Source organism: Salvelinus alpinus, chromosome 35 (genome assembly GCF_045679555.1).
Source record: "Salvelinus alpinus chromosome 35, SLU_Salpinus.1, whole genome shotgun sequence".
Lineage (NCBI taxonomy): Eukaryota > Metazoa > Chordata > Actinopteri > Salmoniformes > Salmonidae > Salvelinus > Salvelinus alpinus.
In genome coordinates, this window is record NC_092120.1 from 16152929 (window position 1) to 16171404 (window position 18476).

The 18476-nt window shown below is 43.0% G+C and overlaps 1 pseudogene; it reads right to left on the minus strand.

The window, feature by feature from the left end:
* Positions 1 to 20: 20 nt before the first annotated feature.
* On the minus strand, positions 21 to 17356 carry LOC139564110 (tektin-2-like; annotated as a pseudogene).
* Positions 17357 to 18476: the final 1120 nt, after the last annotated feature.

Here is an 18476-nt window from a genome sequence, read left to right on the forward strand (position 1 = left end):
TGTGTGAGGCTTTAGTTAAATTGATCGCTATTGTAAATCCACAATTCAGTCAGGGAATGGGAGTCAAAGTACAACCGCTCCAGACATAGTGAATTTCAAAATGATTTATGGCCATGAATAAAAGTGTGCGTGTGTGAGTTCATGTGTGTGTCCACCTCATCAGTACATCTCTCTGGTGAAGCCGGGCATGGGGACGGCTGTCTCAGCCTCAGACAGGGCCTCCAGGTGCTGGCGGATGAGGTCGCTGCGCTGCTCCAGCTCCAGGGCCTCCTGCTTCCTGGACAGGTCGTCTCCCATACAGGCTGTTGCTCCTCTAGGGACTGCAGAGAGTGCCTGGTACACAGGGTCACAGAACAGTAACACAGGGTTAGATGGTGTGGGGGGAGTCCTTACATTAAATGCCAATGTGTTATGAAAGTGAACACATCATATGTTCAATATGCTGTGAAAGAGTCATACGCGGCAGTTATACGATGTGCTCACTTTCATAGCAACTCAATAACACATACATTCACATAGACTTGGCTAGATTCTGCTGTAACGCTTCTATGGTGGCTCCCAACTGCTTAGCCTCTTCCACCAGTCCAGAATGCACCTACAGAGATCACAGAGTCAAGGTATGGACACACATTATATACTGAACAAAAATATAAACGCAACATATAACAATTTCAATGATTTTACTGATTTACAGTTCATAGAAGGAAATCAGTCAATTGAAATAAATTCATTAATTTAAGGATTTCACATGACAGAGCAGGGGCGCAGCCACTGGGAAGCCAGGCCTATCCAATCAGAATGAGTTTTTCCCCACAAAAGGGCTTTAAACACTTTACTCCAGTGTTTAATTGCTAAATTGTAATTACTTCGCCACTACGGCCTATGTATTGCCTTACCTCCCTAATCTTACCTCATTTGCACACACTGTATATAGATTTTGTCCTATTGTGTTTTTGACTGTATGTTTGTTTATTCCATGTGTAACTCTGTGTTGTTGTTTGTGTCGCACTGCTTTGCTTTATCTTGGCCAGGTTGCAGTTGTAAATGAGAACTTGTTCTCAACTGGCCTACCTGGTTAAATAAAGGTTAAATAAAAAAAATAAAAAAATATTAGACAGAAATATTCCTCAATTTTATCAGCTGTCCGGGTGGCTGGTCTCAGACGATCCCGCAGGTGAAGAAGCCGGATGTGGAGGATACACGTGGTCTGCGGTTGTGAGGCCGGGTTGGACGTACTGCCAAATTCTCTAAAACAACATTGGAGGCGACTTTTTGTAGAGAAATTAACATAAAATTCTCTGGCAAAAGCTCTGGTGGATATTCCTGCAGTCAGCATGCCAATTGCACACTCCCTCAAAACTTGAGACATCTGTGCCATTGTGTTGTGTGACAAAAATACTCATTTTAGAGTGGTGTTTCATTGTCCCCAGCACAAGGTGCACCTGTGTAATGATCATGCTGTTTAACCAGCTTCTTGACATGCCACACCTGTCAGGTGGATGGATTAACTTGTCAAAGGAGAAATGCTCACTAATGGGGATGTAAACACATTTGTGCACACAATTTGAGAGAAATAGATTTTTTAGCATATGGAAAATTTATGGCATCTTTTATTTCAGCTCAAGAAACATGGGACCAACACTTCACATATTGCGTTTTGATTTTTGTTCAGTATGATATGACAAAAAAAAGACAGTTCCTTTTCCATGACAAAATCAACCTTTACCACAACTCAGGTCCTCTGAAGGGTCAATCTGTGCAGGCTTTCATAGAACAAACGTCTGAACCTCCAGGACCAAAGAATACCCATTCTTGCTTCACAAGTTAGAATCAACCATAGAAATAGAATTAGTAAAATAGACATTACCATTCAAGTCAATTTCCCTTGACGTGTGGACCAGCGTCATAGTGAGCGTACTGTCAAATTGCCCTGGATTGAGGGGCTTTTTCCCCATTCCAGTAATTATATTATTACGGTTCTACCTGGTCTCTGCAGAGGTCCACTCCGGGCCTCGAGTTCCTATTCTCCAGCATGGTATGGACCAGCTTCAGGGGGCACTCTGTAGGCAGCAGCTCCTGCTCCAGACAACAGATGGCCCTCAACAGCTCTGTGATCTCCTCTCTGGTCTGGTGGGACAGACAGAGCCAAAAGAGCACAGAGTCAGCACTGAGAAGCCCGGAGAAAACTCCCACAGCTAAGAAGGGCCGTCTAGAATTGTCCTCTTTGCTTTCTATGCTAGTCAATACTATCTTATCACCATCTATGCTCTCTATGGTTCTAGCCTCTAGCTCTCACACAATAGCTGATTCATAAATTCCACTTCTTGTTCGGATCTACCGTACTGTATATATGACGTTACTGATCCATAACACATTCATGAGAAACCTAGGCGATCTGCCTTCCCTGCATTGACCCCAGTCTTATCTAATCTCTCCCTGTGCATTCCAGACACTGCTATTGTTATTGCCTTTGGAGTGGACTTCCTTACCAGGACTATAGGTATTCATGTCGATGGAGATGGATGGGGCCCAGCGGAGCTCTAACAAAGGAAAAAGGCTGTGCTGCACTGATTAGAAGGGAGATCAGCTTTAGGTCAGTGCGTGTCAGAGAGACGGGGGAGGGCGGTCTAATGGGTTTAGTGGATGTATAGCATGAGAAGGGCCCGGTGTAAGAGCTATGCATGTCATTAATGCTTAACAAGAGCATTTCTAAGGCTTAGCTCTGGATACATGGTAGTCTTCCCCAGGCCTCTATCTACATCTGTCCTCAATATCAATATTTAGTCAAAGCAGAATTGTTCATTTTGCATTGAAATACATTTTCCATTGTGTGCCCTAATGAACAGGACTCTGTACTCACAGCCGTGTGCTGCCAGCGCAGCTGACTGCAGGCCTGCTGGAGCTGGTGGGCCCTCTTGCGCAGGTTGAACCCAGCGGTGATCCGCTGTCCCTCCAGGTCATTCTGGCTCTGAAGGGACATAAGAGATGGGGGCATCAGAGACCACACAGAGGAGAGAGATATAAGTAAGAGTCTTACGGTGCAGTTATAAGGAATATGGGGCCCGTATTCAGAAAGTCTCAGAGTAGGTGTGCTGATATAGGATCAGTCCTGCCTTTTAGATCCTAATGAATAAGATGATATGGACCTGATCCTACAGTAGATTAGCACTCCTACTCTGAGACACTCTGGGAGAGGATGATGTTGCTATACTAAGTCAGTTACACTTCAGTTCATGGAAATGGCCACTCATGGCAGTTTTTTAAAGTAACAAGTCCTTAAAGCTTATCCCAAAAACATGCTTATGATGTTTTCAAAGGGGATGACAATGTCCTCTTCAGACTGTGTGAGGGAGAATACCAACAAGCCTCAGGCACACATTACAATCCCCTCGTAAAGATGATATACAGCATTTATAGATCAGACTCCCGTTCCTGTTGAATGCTTCTGTACTGTATATCGATCAGGATGATATTCTTCGGATACAGTTTACACCGCTTCGGCCTGAGCCAAATAAAACAAGTGCTAACGCACGCCTTTAAAATAAACCCATATGTCCTCCTCAGCTTAAACAATCCCCTACACCAGTATTCCAAAACAACAGTTACTGAAGTCCACTTACTGGTGTCTTTGCAATACATTCTTGTCCATAATTATTGGCGTCCTTGATAAAGATGAGCAAAAAAGGCTGTTTAAAATAAATAATACAAATACTGAGCTATGGCGTATATGATATTTGACCATAGCACCGCCTGGAGTTTGATGAACGCCATTGGCACTTGAATTGGAACCGGTGCTATGGTCAGATGACATGAAAATAGAGCTCTTTGGGCACACACGCGATCATATACAGAAGCATACAGTGCATTCGGAAAGTATTCAGACTCCTTGACTTTTTCCACATTTTGTTACGTTAAAGCCTTATTCTAAAATGGATACCAAAAAATAAATCATCAGTCTACTGTACACGCAATACCCCATAATGACAAAGCAAAAACAGGTTTTTAGAAATCTTTGCAAATGTATTAAAAAAGAAAAGAAAACTGAAATTTCAATAGCAATTACAGCCTCGAGTCTTCTTGGGTATGATGCTACACGCTTGGCACACCTGTATTTGGGGAGTTACTCCCATTCTTCTCTGCAAATCCTCTCAAGCTCTGTCAGGTTGGATGGGGAGCGTCACTGCACAGCTATTTTTAGGTCTCTCCAGAGATGTTAGATCGAGTTCAAGTCCGGGATCTGGCCACTCAAGGACATTCAGAGACTTATCCTGAAGCCCCTCCTGCATTGTCTTGGCTGTGTGCTTAGGGTTGTTGTCCTGTTGGAAGGTGAACCGTCGCCCCAGTCTGAGGTCCTGAGCGCTCTAGAGTAGGTTTTCATCAAGGATCTCTTCTTACTTTACTCCGTTCATCTTTCCTGACTATTCTCCCAGTCCCTGCCACTGAAAAACATCCCCATAGCATGATGCTGCCACCACCATCCTTCACCGTAGGGATGGTGCCAGGTTTCCGCCAGACGTGACACTTGGCATTCAGGCCAAAGAGTTCAATCTTGGTTTCATCAGACCAGAGAAGGTTGTTGCTCATGGTCTGAGAGTCTTTAGGTGCCTTTTGGCAAACTCCAAGCAGGCTGTCATGTGCCTTTTACTGAGGAGTGGCTTCCATCTGGCCACTCTACCATAAAGGCCTGATTGGTGGAGTGCTGCAAAGATGGTTATCCTTCTGGAAGGTTCTCCCATCTCCACAGAGGAACACTGGAGCTTTGTCAGAGTGAACATCGGGTTCTTGGTCATCTCCCTGACCAAGGCCTTCTCTCCCGATTGCTCAGTTAGGCCGGGGGCGGCCAGCTCTAGGATGACTCTTGGTGGTTCCAAACTTCTTCCATTTAAGATTAATGGAGGCCACTGTGTTCTTGGGGACCTTCAATGCTGCTGAAATCTTCCTCAGATCTGTGCCTTGACACGAACCTGTCTTGACGCTCTACGGACAATTCCTTCGACCTCATGGCTTGGTTTTTGCTCTGACATGCACTGTCAACTGTGGGACCATATATATATACAGTGGGGAGAACAAGTATTTGATACACTGCCGATTTTGCAGGTTTTCCTACTTACAAAGCATGTAGAGGTCTGTAATTTTTATCATAGGTACACTTCAACTGTGAGAGACGGAATCTAAAACAAAAATCCCGAAAATCACATTGTATGATTTTTAAGTAATTCATTTGCATTTTATTGCAAGACATAAGTATTTGATACATCAGAAAAGCAGAACTTAATATTTGGTACTGAATCCTTTGTTTGCAATTACAGAGATCATACGTTTCCTGTAGTTCTTGACCAGGTTTGCACACACTGCAGCAGGGATTTTGGCCCACTCCTCCATACAGACCTTCTCCAGATCCTTCAGGTTTCGGGGCTGTCGCTGGGCAATACGGACTTTCAGCTCCCTCCAAAGATTTTCTATTGGGTTCAGGTCTGGAGACTGGCTAGGCCACTCCAGGACCTTGAGATACTTCTTACGGAGCCACTCCTTAGTTGCCCTGGCTGTGTGTTTCGGGTCGTTGTCATGCTGGAAGACCCAGCCACGACCCATCATCAATGCTCTTACTGAGGGAAGGAGGTTGTTGGCCAAGATCTCGCGATACATGGCCCCATCCATCCTCTCCTCAATACGGTGCAGTCATCCTGTTCCCTTTGCAGAAAAGCATCCCCAAAGAATGATGTTTCCACCTCCATGCTTCACGGTTGGGATGGTGTTCTTGGGGTTGTACTCATCCTTCTTCTTCCTCCAAACACGGCGAGTGGAGTTTAGACCAAAAAGCTCTATTTTTGAATCATCAGACCACATGACCTTCTCCCATTCCTCCTCTGGATCATCCAGATGGTCATTGGCAAACTTCAGACGGGCCTGGACATGCGCCTGCTTGAGCAGGGGGACCTTGTGTGCGCTGCAGGATTTTAATCCATGACGGCGTAGTGTGTTACTAATGGTTTTCTTTGAGACTGTGGTCCCAGCTCTCTTCAGGTCATTGACCAGGTCCTGCCGTGTAGTTCTGGGCTGATCCCTCACCTTCCTCATGATCATTGATGCCCCACGAGGTGAGATCTTGCATGGAGCCCCAGACCGAGGGTGATTGACCATCATCTTGAACTTCTTCTATTTTCTAATAATTGCGCCAACAGTTGTTGCCTTCTCACCAAGCTGCTTGCCTATTGTCCTGTAGCCCATCCCAGCCTTGTGCAGGTCTACAATTTTATCCTTGATGTCCTTACACAGCTCTCTGGTCTTGGCCATTGTGGAGAGGTTGGAGTCTGTTTGATTGAGTGTGTGGACAGGTGTCTTTTATACAGGTAACGAGTTCAAACAGGTGCAGTTAATACAGGTAATGAGTGGAGAACAGGAGGGCTTCTTAAAGAAAAACTAACAGGTCTGTGAGAGCCGGAATTCTTACTGGTTGGTAGGTGATCAAATACTTGTGTCATGCAATAAAATGCAAATGAATTACTTAAAAATCATACAATGTGATTTTCGGGATTTTTGTTTTAGATTCCGTCTCTCACAGTTGAAGTGTACCTATGATAAAAATTACAGACCTCTACATGCTTTGTAAGTAGAAAAACCTGCAAAATCGGCAGTGTATCAAATACTTGTTCTCCCCACTGTATATATATATATATATATATATATATATATATATATATATACTACCGTTCAAAAGTTTGGGGTCATTTAGAAATGGGTCACTTAGAAACTTTGCTTTCATAAAAAAATCCTCCATTTGCAGCAATTACAGCCTTGCAGACCTTTGGCATTCTAGTTGTCAATTTGTTGAGGTAATCTAGAGATTTCCCCCCATGCTTCCTGAAGAACCTTGAACAAGTTGGATTGGCTTGATGGGCACTTCTTACAGTACGTACCATATGTTCAGCTGCTCCCACAACAGCTCAATACGGTTGAGATCCGGTGACTGTGCTGGCCACTCCATTATAAACAGAATACCAGCTGACTGATTCTTCCCTAAATAGTTATTGCATAGTTTGGAGCTGTGCTTTGGGGTCATTGTCCTGTTGTAGGAGGAAATTGGCTCCAATTACAGGATATGGCATGGCGTTGCAAAATGGAGTGATAGCCTAACTTCAAGATCCCTTTTACCCTGTACAAATCTCCCACTTTACCACCACCAAAGCACCCCCAGACCATCACATTCCCTCCATAATGCTTGACAGATGGCGTGAAACACTCCTCCGGCATCTTTGAATTTTTTCTGCTTCTCACAAATGTTCTTCTTTGTGATCCGAACACCTCAAACTTAGATTCGTCTGTCCATAACACTTTTTTCCAGTCTTCCTCTGTCCAGTGTTTGTGTTCTTTTGCCCATCTTAATATTTTATTTTATTGGCCAGTCTGAGATATGGCTTCACTGTTGTCGCATCTTCACTGTCGCATCTTCACTGTTGACATCGAGACTGGTGTTTTGCAGGTACTATTTAATGAAGCTGCCAGTTGAAGACTTGTGAGGCGTCTTTCTCAAACTAAACACTCGAATGTACTTGTCCTCTTGCTCAGTTGTGCACCGGGTCCTCCCACTCCTCTTTCTATTCTGGTTAGAACCAGTTTGCGCTGTTCTGTGAATGGAGTAGTACACAGCGTGGTTCGAGATCTTCCGTTTCTTGGCAATTTCTCACATGGAATAGCCTTCATTTCACAGAACAAGAATAGACTGACGATTTTCTCGTAATTTTGAGCCTGTAATTGAACCCACAAATGCTGATGCTCCAGACACTCAACTAGTCTAAAGGACAGTTGTACTGCTTCTTTAAATCATGACAACAGTTTTCAGCTGTGCTAACATAATTGCAAAAGGGTTTTCTAATCATCAAAAAGCCTTTTAAAATGATAAACTTGGATTAGCTAACATAACGTGCCATTGGAACACAGGAGTGATGGTTGCTGATAATGGGTCTCTGTACGCCTATGTAGATATTCCATAAAACAAATCATCCATTTTCAGCTACAATAGTCATTTACAACATTAACAATGTCTACAATGTATTTCTGATCAATTTGATGTTATTTTAATGGACAAAAAACGTGCTTTTCTTTAAAAAACAAGGACATTTCTTGGTGACCCCAAACTTTTGAATGGTAGTGTATACAGAAGAATGTGCCTTTCCAAATCATGTCCAATCAATGGAATTTACCACAGGTGGAATCCAATCAAGTTGTAGAAACATCTCAAGGATGATGAATGGAAACAGGATGCACCTGAGCTTAATTTCGAGTCTCATAACAAAGGGTCTGAATACTAATGTAAAATATGGTGGTGGATCTTTGATGTTATGGGGCTATTTTGCTTCCGCTGGTACTGGGGCCCTTGTTAAGGTCGATGGCATCATGAACTTTTACCAAGTAATAAGTACCAGGACATTTTAACCCAAAACCTTTTTGCCTCTGCCAAGAGACTGACACTTGGCCGGAAGTGGATCTTCCAGCAAGACAATAACCCCAAGCACTAATCAAAATCCACAAAGAAATTGTTAATTGACCACAAAATCAACATTTTGCAATTGCAGTCTATGGACATTTACATTAGTCATTTAGCAGACGGTCTTATGCAGAGCGAGTTACAGGAGCAATTAGACTTGAACCCCATTGAAAACCTGTGGTTGAATTGAAGAGGGCAGATGAAGGATATCAAGGATCTGGAAGGATTCTGTATGGAGGAATGGTCTAAGATCCCTCCCAACGTGTTCTCCAATCTCATAAAACATTTTGGAAAAAGGCTCAGTGTCGTTCCCCTCACAAGGGAAAGGTGCTAGAGTACTGAAAACAGAGGTGCCAATAATTTTAAACCCCATTTTAGTTTTTAGTTATTCGTTTTTGAACACAATCTCTTTATCTGAGCAATTGTATTAGTATAAAATAATACAATTTCCACCCCGAAAATGTGCATGCAATATTGCTCAGTACTTGTATTATTTATTTGAAACAGTATTTTTTACTCATCTTAATTAAGACTGACAATAATTATGGACTGTACATTATTCATATTTTTTTGTGGCATATCAAGAACCTGATTAAACAGCATGATATCTACACAGGTGCACCTTGTACTGGGGACAGTAAAAGGCCATTCTAAAATGTGCAGTTATGTTACACAACACACTGCCACAGATGTCTCAAGTTGAGGGAGCGTGCAACTGGGATGCCGACTGCAGGAATGTCCACCAAAGCTGTTGCTAGAGAATTTAATATTAATTTCTATATAATAAGCTTACGTATTGGCCTCACGGCCTTCGTCAGAGCTTTTGTGAGTTACATTTTTTTTGGTGTTTTGCACCCTTATGTAGACCTAGCCCCACCCACATCCGTTCCACGAATCAAAAGGGGTTGGAGACGCAGGAATAACAAAGTGCTACCATATATAACAATATGCATTCAAATAAAGTGTGTAAATAAGACGTATTAAACACGTCTATAAAACCACAATGGGGACATAGACCTACCGAGCAAGTTCTCATTAATCATTGGGTACATCGTACGAAAAACAGAGTAATCTTAAATAGGAGCATAATTCATGTTCAAATTCACAACATAACATACATTTCATAATTAAGACCTTTACGGAAATAATGTCTGGAGGGTGAAAATCCCAAAATATGATCTTTTACTTAGAGTATTATTAATGTCACCTCCCCTGTCTGATATCTTAACTTTCTCTATGCCACAAAATCTAAAAAGGTAGAAATGTCATGCTTTAGGTCATTAAAATGTACTGCGACTGGATAATCCCTGTCGTTTCTCCTGATTGAACTTTTATGTTCACTGATTGTCTGTTTGAGAGAACCAGAGGTTTTACCTACATAGCACAGCCCACATGGATATTAATCATGTAAATAACATGGGTGGTGGAACACGTAATAATGTCATTTATTTGGAACCATTTTCCTGTATGTGGGTGGCAGAAATCTTCACTCTACATCATATTGTTGCACTGTGCGCATCCTCTGAATTTATAGATACCATTTGGAAGAGGGCGTGAAAGAGCCTGGCTGATTTTCTTTTGTGGCTGGCAGTTGGCATGAACCAATTTATTGCGTAAATTGCGACCTCTCCTATACACAATAAGTGGTGAATTTTTTAATTCAGCCGGCAAAGCTGGTTCCGATGATAAAATATGCCAGTGTTTCTTGACCACACCTCACACTTTTCGTGAATTCAAAGTATATGTGGTTGTGAACATTACGGAGTGTTCTTCAGCTTTAGCGGGTCTTTACACACTTTATTCAAATATTTATTAAATGCATATTGTTATATTTGGTAGCACTGATTTGTTTTTCCTGCGCCTCCAACCCCTTTCGATGCGTGGAACGGATGTGGGTGGGGCTAGGTCTACATAAGGGTGCAAAAATAATTTTTACTCACAAAAGCTCTGAAGAAGGCCGTGAGGACGATACGTAAGCTTATTAAAGATCAGTGAAACTATCAAGAGCAGTGTGTGGTTTTTCCTTCATATTGTTCAACTGTTACCATGCACCTGCATAAAAGATTGCTCAGATGTGTGAGTGCCTTCTGAATTTTGAATATTTATTTCTCTACCATAAGCCAAAGTCATTTCTCTATTGGAGGCCAACATCATTTTAGAGAATTTGGCAGTATGTCCAACCGGCCTCATAACCGTAGACCGCTACACGTTTCCACGACATGTAACCACGCCAGCCCAGGACCTCTACATCCAGCTTCTTCACCTGAGGGATGGTCTGCGACCAGCCACCCAGACAGCTGATGAAAGTGTGGGTTTGCACAACAGAAGAATTTCTGCACAAACTGTCAGAGACCATCTCAGGGAAGCTCATCTGCATGCTCGTCGTCCTCACCAGGGTCTTGACCTGACTGCAGTTCGGCGTCGTAACCGACTTCAGTGGGCAAATGCTTACCTTCTATGGCCACTGGCACGGTGGAGAAGTGTGCTCTTCACGGATGAATCCCAGTTTCAACTGTACCAGGCAGATGGCAGACAGGGTGTATGGTTTGCTGATGACAACATTGTGGAGGTGGGGTTATGTATGAGCAGGCATAAGCTAAGGACAACGAACACAACTGCATTTTATCGATGGCAATTTGAGATACCGTGACAAGATCCTGAGGCCTATTGTCGTTCCATTCATCCGACGCCATCACCTCCTGCATGATAATGCACAGCCCCATGTCGCAAGGATCTGTACACAATTCCTGGAAGCTGAAAATGTCCCAGTTCTTCCAAGGCCTGCATACTCACCAGACATTGAGCAAGTTTGGGATATTCTGGATCGACATGTACTGCACCACAGCGTGTTCCAGTTCCCGCTAATATATAGCAACTTCGCAAAGCCATTGAAGAGGAGTGGGACAACATTCCACAATCAACAGCCTGATCAACTCTATGCAAAGGAGATGTGTCACACTGCATGGGGCAAATGGTGGTCTCACCAGATACTGACTGGTTTTCTAAGCCAGCCCCTATTCCCAGTCATGTGAAATCCATAGATTAGAGCCGAATGAATTGATTTAAATTGACTGATTTCCTTATAAGAACTGTAACTCAGTAAAATCTTAGAAATTGTTGCATGTTGCGTTTATATTTTTGTTCAGTGTTATATATATTTATTTTTCAAGTATTTTCTTTTTATTCAAACGGGGCTAGCATGAAATGAGAGGGGAGACAGAGAAGTAGGGAGATGCAGAATAGGGTATGGGCTGGGATTTGTATCCACTCTGGCTAGACCAGCCTCAGGCACGTATAGAGTTTGAAATGGGCAGCAAGCATATTATTAAATTGCTGTCCAAAAACACTTAGAAATACCAAACAACCCATTTTTTTATTAGTTTGTTATGGGAGTTGTCCTATACGCCTAACGGAACCAATTTCCATACTGCATAAAACAGTCTCTGAGTGTACATCCACACATACTCTCTTCATGGTGTCCTCATGAGCCCCCACCTAGCCAGTTTCCCCAGTTTCCATTCCCCGACCCGGCCTTCCTATGCTATTAATAACATGTATCCCTCTCCTTCTCCCACAATACACAGACAGTCCCACCCACACATTATTTTGTAGGAGTAGGTTGAAGTTGCCATTAGACACTGATTTAAGCTCAGTCTTGTGTTTTTACCTCTAATGGTTAATGTTAGTTTGGGGAGGGTAAACCGATCCTAGATCAGTCCTCTGCTACCTGTATCCTTGTATAGGTCATGGTCTCCCTCAGCTGTAGGGAAGCCTGCATCGCTTTCTCAGCCTGGGTCATGTTGTAGTGGGTGAACTGCACCGACTGCTGGTGTGTGGAGGCACTGCAGGGTACAAGACATAAATCAGCCACAGTTATACATCGGTAAGTACTGTACACTATAAGTACTGTGTTATAAATTAGAAAATGTTTTAGGTTTAGAGGATCAGAAGAGGTTTAGTGGTACAAAAGACCATACATCTAGATTTAGGTAAAGGCTGAGAATTTGTCTGCCATTGAGTGTTCTGCTTTCTTTGAGTGTTCTGCTATCTGAACACCGAAACAAATTATTTAGTGGTGACAATTATGAAAAACAAAATTCCTAGAAATATGCTAGAACTATACAGTATAATTTCACTCATGATCATCTCATTATCATCTCCTTTATTCTACACATGTTGACAAGGCACTATTCTGCTCCCGTCCTTACCTAGTGGGTACGTGGGTGGGGTCAGGCTTGAAGGATATGTCAGGTGACCTGTCTAAGTGACAGGCATGATTGGTTCACATCCAGGGCTTCACTCTTGTTGGTTAGGTCAAAGGTCAGCTGTTGGTGGGCTTCCTTGAGACAGCTTAAAATGAAATGGAATAAACTTTATTGATGCTACATTGTTAAGAAGGGAAATTAGATGCATCACCCCCATAGAACTATAGACAAACAAGCATACATCGGTAGAGATTCTATTAAATTACTAGAGGGGATATGTCAAACTCTCAAAGCTCCAGAACGGTATGATAATAGCAGCCGTTTTGGACAGGGAGAAATCCAAATGGACAGTAGAGGAATAGGTGACACTTTCCTGCTTTTACTTATGCAGGAAAATAAAAGAAAGGCATGTGATGTATCAGAAATTGTGTAATAGAATTGTCAACCTAAAATATTGTCATATAATTATGAATACAGTTTCTACCCGTTTTAGACACATTTTCTGTATAAATAGCCTCTAAAATATCATCAACTGATTTCAGCCGGTGTATGGTTGTGGATTGACTGCATTGTTTGTGTAACGGATGTGAAATGGCTAGCTAGTTAGCGGGTACGCGCTAGTAGCGTTTCAATCAGTTACGTCACTTGCTCTGAAACCTATAAGTAGTGTTGCCCCTTGCTCTGCAAGGGCCGCGGCCTTTGTGGAGCGATGGGTAACGATGCTTCGTGGGCGACCGTTGATGTGTGCAGAAGGTCCCTGGTTCGCGCCCGTGTCGGGCGAGGGGACGGTTTAAAGTTATACTGTTACATTGGTGCCGTGACCCGGATCACTGATTGCTGCGGAAAAGGAGGAGGTTGAAAGGGGGGTGAGTGTAACGGATGTGAAATGGCTAGCTAGTTAGCGGGTACGCGCTAGTAGCGTTTCAATCAGTTACATCACTTGCTCTGAAACCTAGAAGTAGTGTTGCCCCTTGCTCTGCAAGGGCCGCGGCCTTTGTGGAGTGATGGGTAACGATGCTTCGTGGGCGACCGTTGATGTGTGCAGAAGGTCCCTGGTTCACGCCCGTGTCGGGCGAGGGGACGGTTTAAAGTTATACTGTTACATTTGTATGGAATATTGGCAGTTAATTTGTAAAAAGATTGGAATCATTACAATAAAACTGTCTGGCTAGTTAGCTAATGAAAAAACTGATTGCTTTCACAATATTTTAATCACAACACTGGCTGCCCAACTCCCTGACCAAAATGGCTGACCTTTTACACCGTCATAAGATAGTTCATGTCTATTCTAGTATTCTAAATACTAATTATAGGCATACATCAGCATACATAGGCTACAGAGCACAGTGGAATTTTAACGTTTTCTGTCAAATTTGCTGCAATACGTCTTCATGAAGCAATGGTGAAATGAAATTTAAGACCTCACACACGACCCCAATTGTCAGTAGCATCCACCCGTTTCGGTTTCACATCGCATTATCCTTTATTTTTAAGAACACAACAACTGTCTGTTTGATAGAAGCCCTTTATGTTCCATGGATCAATGAAACCATATCCTGAGACACATCCAAAGACCTACGGCAGTTAAATCTCTATCCTGTCTTACCAGAGCTGCTCGAAGGCCTTGTTGATGTGCTGCTGCAGCTCTTGCTGCGTGGTGGCAATCATCTGGGCCTCCCTCTTCAGATGGCCCTGCAGGGGGTCACTGACCAGCTCGCTCCCCCTGCGGGCCCTCTCTCTGGGTCAGACACTCCACTACCACTTCCAGGGGCACGGCCGTGTCAGCCAGGGCCCGCTCCGCCTCTTCCTTCACCTGGGAGAGAGAGAGAGAGAGAGAGAGAGAGAGAGAGAGAGAGAGAGAGAGAGAGAGAGAGAGAGAGAGAGAGAGAGAAAGGGAGAGACAGACAGGGTTGACAATACAGTTGTACTAAACGCCTGAAATACAGTGCTTTGCAAAAGTATTCATCCCCCTTGATGTTTTTCCTATTTTGTTGCATTACAACCTGTAATTTAAATTGATTTTTATTTGGATTTCATGTAATGGACATACACAAAATAGTCTAAATTGGTGAAGAGAAAAAAATAGAAAAACAGAAAGGTGGTGCGTGCATAGATATTCACCCCCTTTGCTATGAAGCCCCTAAATAAGATCTGGTGCAACTAATTACCTTCAGAAGTCACATAATTAGTTAAATTAAGTCCACCTGTGTGCAATCTAAGTGTCACATGATCTCAGTATATACACACCTGTTCTGAAAGGCCCCAGAGTCTGCAATATCACTACGCAAGGGGCACCAGCAAGCAAGCGGCACCATGGAGACCAAGGAGCTCTCCGAACAGGTCAGGGACAAAGTTGTGGAGAAGTACAGATCAGGGTTGGGTTATAAAAAATGATCTGAAACTTTGAACATCCCACGGAGCACCATTGAATCCATTATTAAAAAATGAAAAGAATATGGCACCACAACAAATCTGCCAAGAGAGGGCCGCCCACCAAAACTCACAGACAAGGCAAGGAGGGCATTAATCAGAGAGGCAACAAAGAGACCAAAGATAACTCTGAAGGAGCTGCAAAGCTCCAAGCGGAGATTGGAGTATCTGTCCATAGGACCACTTTAAGCCGTACACTCCACAGAGTTGGGCTTTACGGAAGAGTGGCCAGAAAAAAAGCCATTGCTTAAAGAAAAAAATAAGCAAACACGTTTGGTGTTCGCCAAAAGGCATGTGGGAGACTCTCCAAACATATGGAAGAAGTTACTCTGGTCAGATGAGATCAAAATTGAGCTTTTTGGCCATCAAGGAAAACACTATGTCTGGCGCAAACCCAACACCTCTCATCACCCTGTGAACCAAATCCCCACAGTGAAGCATTGTGGCAGCATCATGCTGTGGGGATGTTTTTTGTCAGCAGGGACTGGGAGACTGGTCAGAATTGAAGGAATGATGGATGGCGCTAAATACAGGGAAATTATTGAAGGAAACCTGTTTCAGTCTTCCAGAGATTTGAGACTGGGACAGAGGTTCACCTTCCAGCAGGACAATGACCCTAAGCATACTGCTAAAGCAACATGTGAGTGGTTTAAGAGGAAACATTTACATGTCTTGGAATGGCCTAGTTAAAGCCCAGACCTCAATCCAATTGAGAATCTGTGGTATGACTTAAAGATTGCTGTACAACAGGGGAATCCATCCAACTTGAAGGAGCTGGAGCAGTTTTGTCTTAAAGAATGGGCAAAAATCCCAGTGGCTAGATGTGCCAAGCTTATAGAGACATACCCCAAGAGACTTGCAGCTGTAATTGTTGCAAAAGGTGGCTCTACAAAGTATTGACTTTGGGAGGTGAATAGTTATGCATGCTCAAGTTCTGTTTTTTGGTCTTATTTCTTGTTTGTTTCACATCTTCAGAATGGTAGGCATGTTGTGTAAATCAAATGATACAAACAGCCCAAAAATCTATTTTAATTCCAGGTTGTAAGGCAACAAAAGAGGAAAAATGCCAAGAGGGTGAATAACCTTCGCAGGCCCCTGTAGATCCTCTAGATGATTAAACATGTGTGCTATAATTCATTGTCAACAAGCACACATACTTCCAGAAAGAACAAAAATAACACCCTCAGGCATAATTAGATTACGATTAGTTTACTTAATAAGGGTAGGATTTAGGTAGAGTTTACTGCACCAGACGACACAACAATGCATACAAATAGCATAGTGGATTGCGGATTCCCAAAGCAATTTGAGAGGTTCCTGAAGCTAACAAATTAGGGACACTGACAGATTGTGTTCTGTGACATTGTCACGCCCTGACCTTAGAGAGTCTTTTTATTTCTCTATTTTGTTAAGTCAGGGTGTGATTTGGGTGGGCATTCTAGTTTTTCTATTTCTTTGTATGGTTCCCAATCAGAGGCAGCTGTCTATTGTTGTCTCTGATTGGGGATCATACTTAGGCAGGCTTTTGCCACCTTTAGTTTGTGGGATCTTGTTTTTGTACTGTTGCTTTCCAGCCCTACAGAACTGTGCGTTTCGTTTGGTATTTTTTTTCTTCTTTTCGGTGTCATCAATAAAAGAAAGATGTACGCCTACCACGCTGCACCTTGGTCCGATCCTTCCATCAACGAACGTAACAGACATGCGTACGACAGTATACGTGTTGATTATGTTTTTGGTTAGTAAAGGGAGTTGAACATTAAGTAGTTCTCCCACATTTTCTGCCATATGAAGTATTAGTAACCTGTGTCAGAGCTTCGATCTCTATCTCCATTGCCTGTACGCAGAACTGCAGTCTGTCCTTCTGCTCAGTGACCTCATTGATCCTGTCACCCAGCCTGTCTCAGCTGTCACTCTCATCCTAGCGTGTCAGACAGATGGAGAAGAGCCCACGGACACGCACAGTATTACTTTGTTATTATGGGGGTATAGATGTGAACATGAGTTGATCATCTCTCTGTCAATGCATCGCCTGCTGCCTGGCATCAGACATCCATAGCAGTCCCTGTACCTTACAGGCTGTCTGGTGCCTCAGGGCCCGCCTCTCCTGCCTTGTCTGCTGTGATTGGTGGCGTTGGTGCTCGGCCGTGTCCGTGAGCAGCTTGTTATTGGTCTCCCAGTCTGTCATCCAGTAACGCTGACCGGGCTTCCTACTCGTAGTGGCCACTCCTACCAACATAAATAGACAGCTTGAATTGAGTTAGTCAAAGGTTGTAGAAACCTGTATGCAGGTCTAGATCCTTCCATCAGCAAAGGGAAATTCCTTTCCACTAAAATTGACATTTTTGCTAGTGTTATGACCCAACCAGAATGGGCACACAGGCTGTTATAGCACTTCCCGATGTTTCTACATTTGTTTTATCATCATATGTCAAATAGTAGGGTATGAAACCTGGCCATGATCAATTGAAAAGGTTACATAATGCTTTAAAGTAAACCTTTTCTAATCTTTTCCATGGGAGGAACGGGTCGACACAGAATAGGAAGGACGGTAGTAGTCATGACTGCCACGTAAATGTAACTGAAAACCGACCCGTCTATCAAATGAAGCATGAAATGTGAAAAACCTGGGGTACAGTTAGCTATGGTGGAAAAGCCCTAAACATGCACACCGGAGACCCTGTAGCTACGTGGCACTACCAGAGCACTACACGCCTGCAGAAGTATCTGGAATGAATTCTGGACAGTAGTTTACATGTTTATGTGATCTCCTGATTACTTTACATTCCAGACAGTTATGTGAGGTTGTTGGCCCACTGTCACAACCCCATCTTTGTGCACTGACTGTTCCACGGCGAGACACGAGTTTCCTTGAGGATTCACTCCGCCATAGACTTAGTAATGGATAAATGTGACTATAAATGGGATTTTAGGAGTTTCAATTCAACCCTTCCCATATTTTCCAGGAGGGTTGAACTGGTTCAGTGCACTCGGGTACACTTTCCATTTTCATTACGACCAGTTTGTTATGATTCATTTAATTTGAAATAAAGTTCAGTTGGTAGACTAGATTGTATTCTGCATTCTCGTGCTTCTTAACCTGAAACGGTGACAGGTTCAGATTTCCAAAGTAGGCTAGGCTAGTCATACATGCTTATGACAAATCTTACAATGCATTATAACGGCATCATAATGCATTGTACAGGAGTATGGTTGCAAAGCTACTGGTAATTTACTAAAGTTACTGTAATCTTAGGTAATTAGCATGTAATCTATGGTAATTTATACTTGAATAACTTAAAATGTATGTAAGTATGTATATACACACTACATGGCCAATTGTATGTGGACACCTGCTT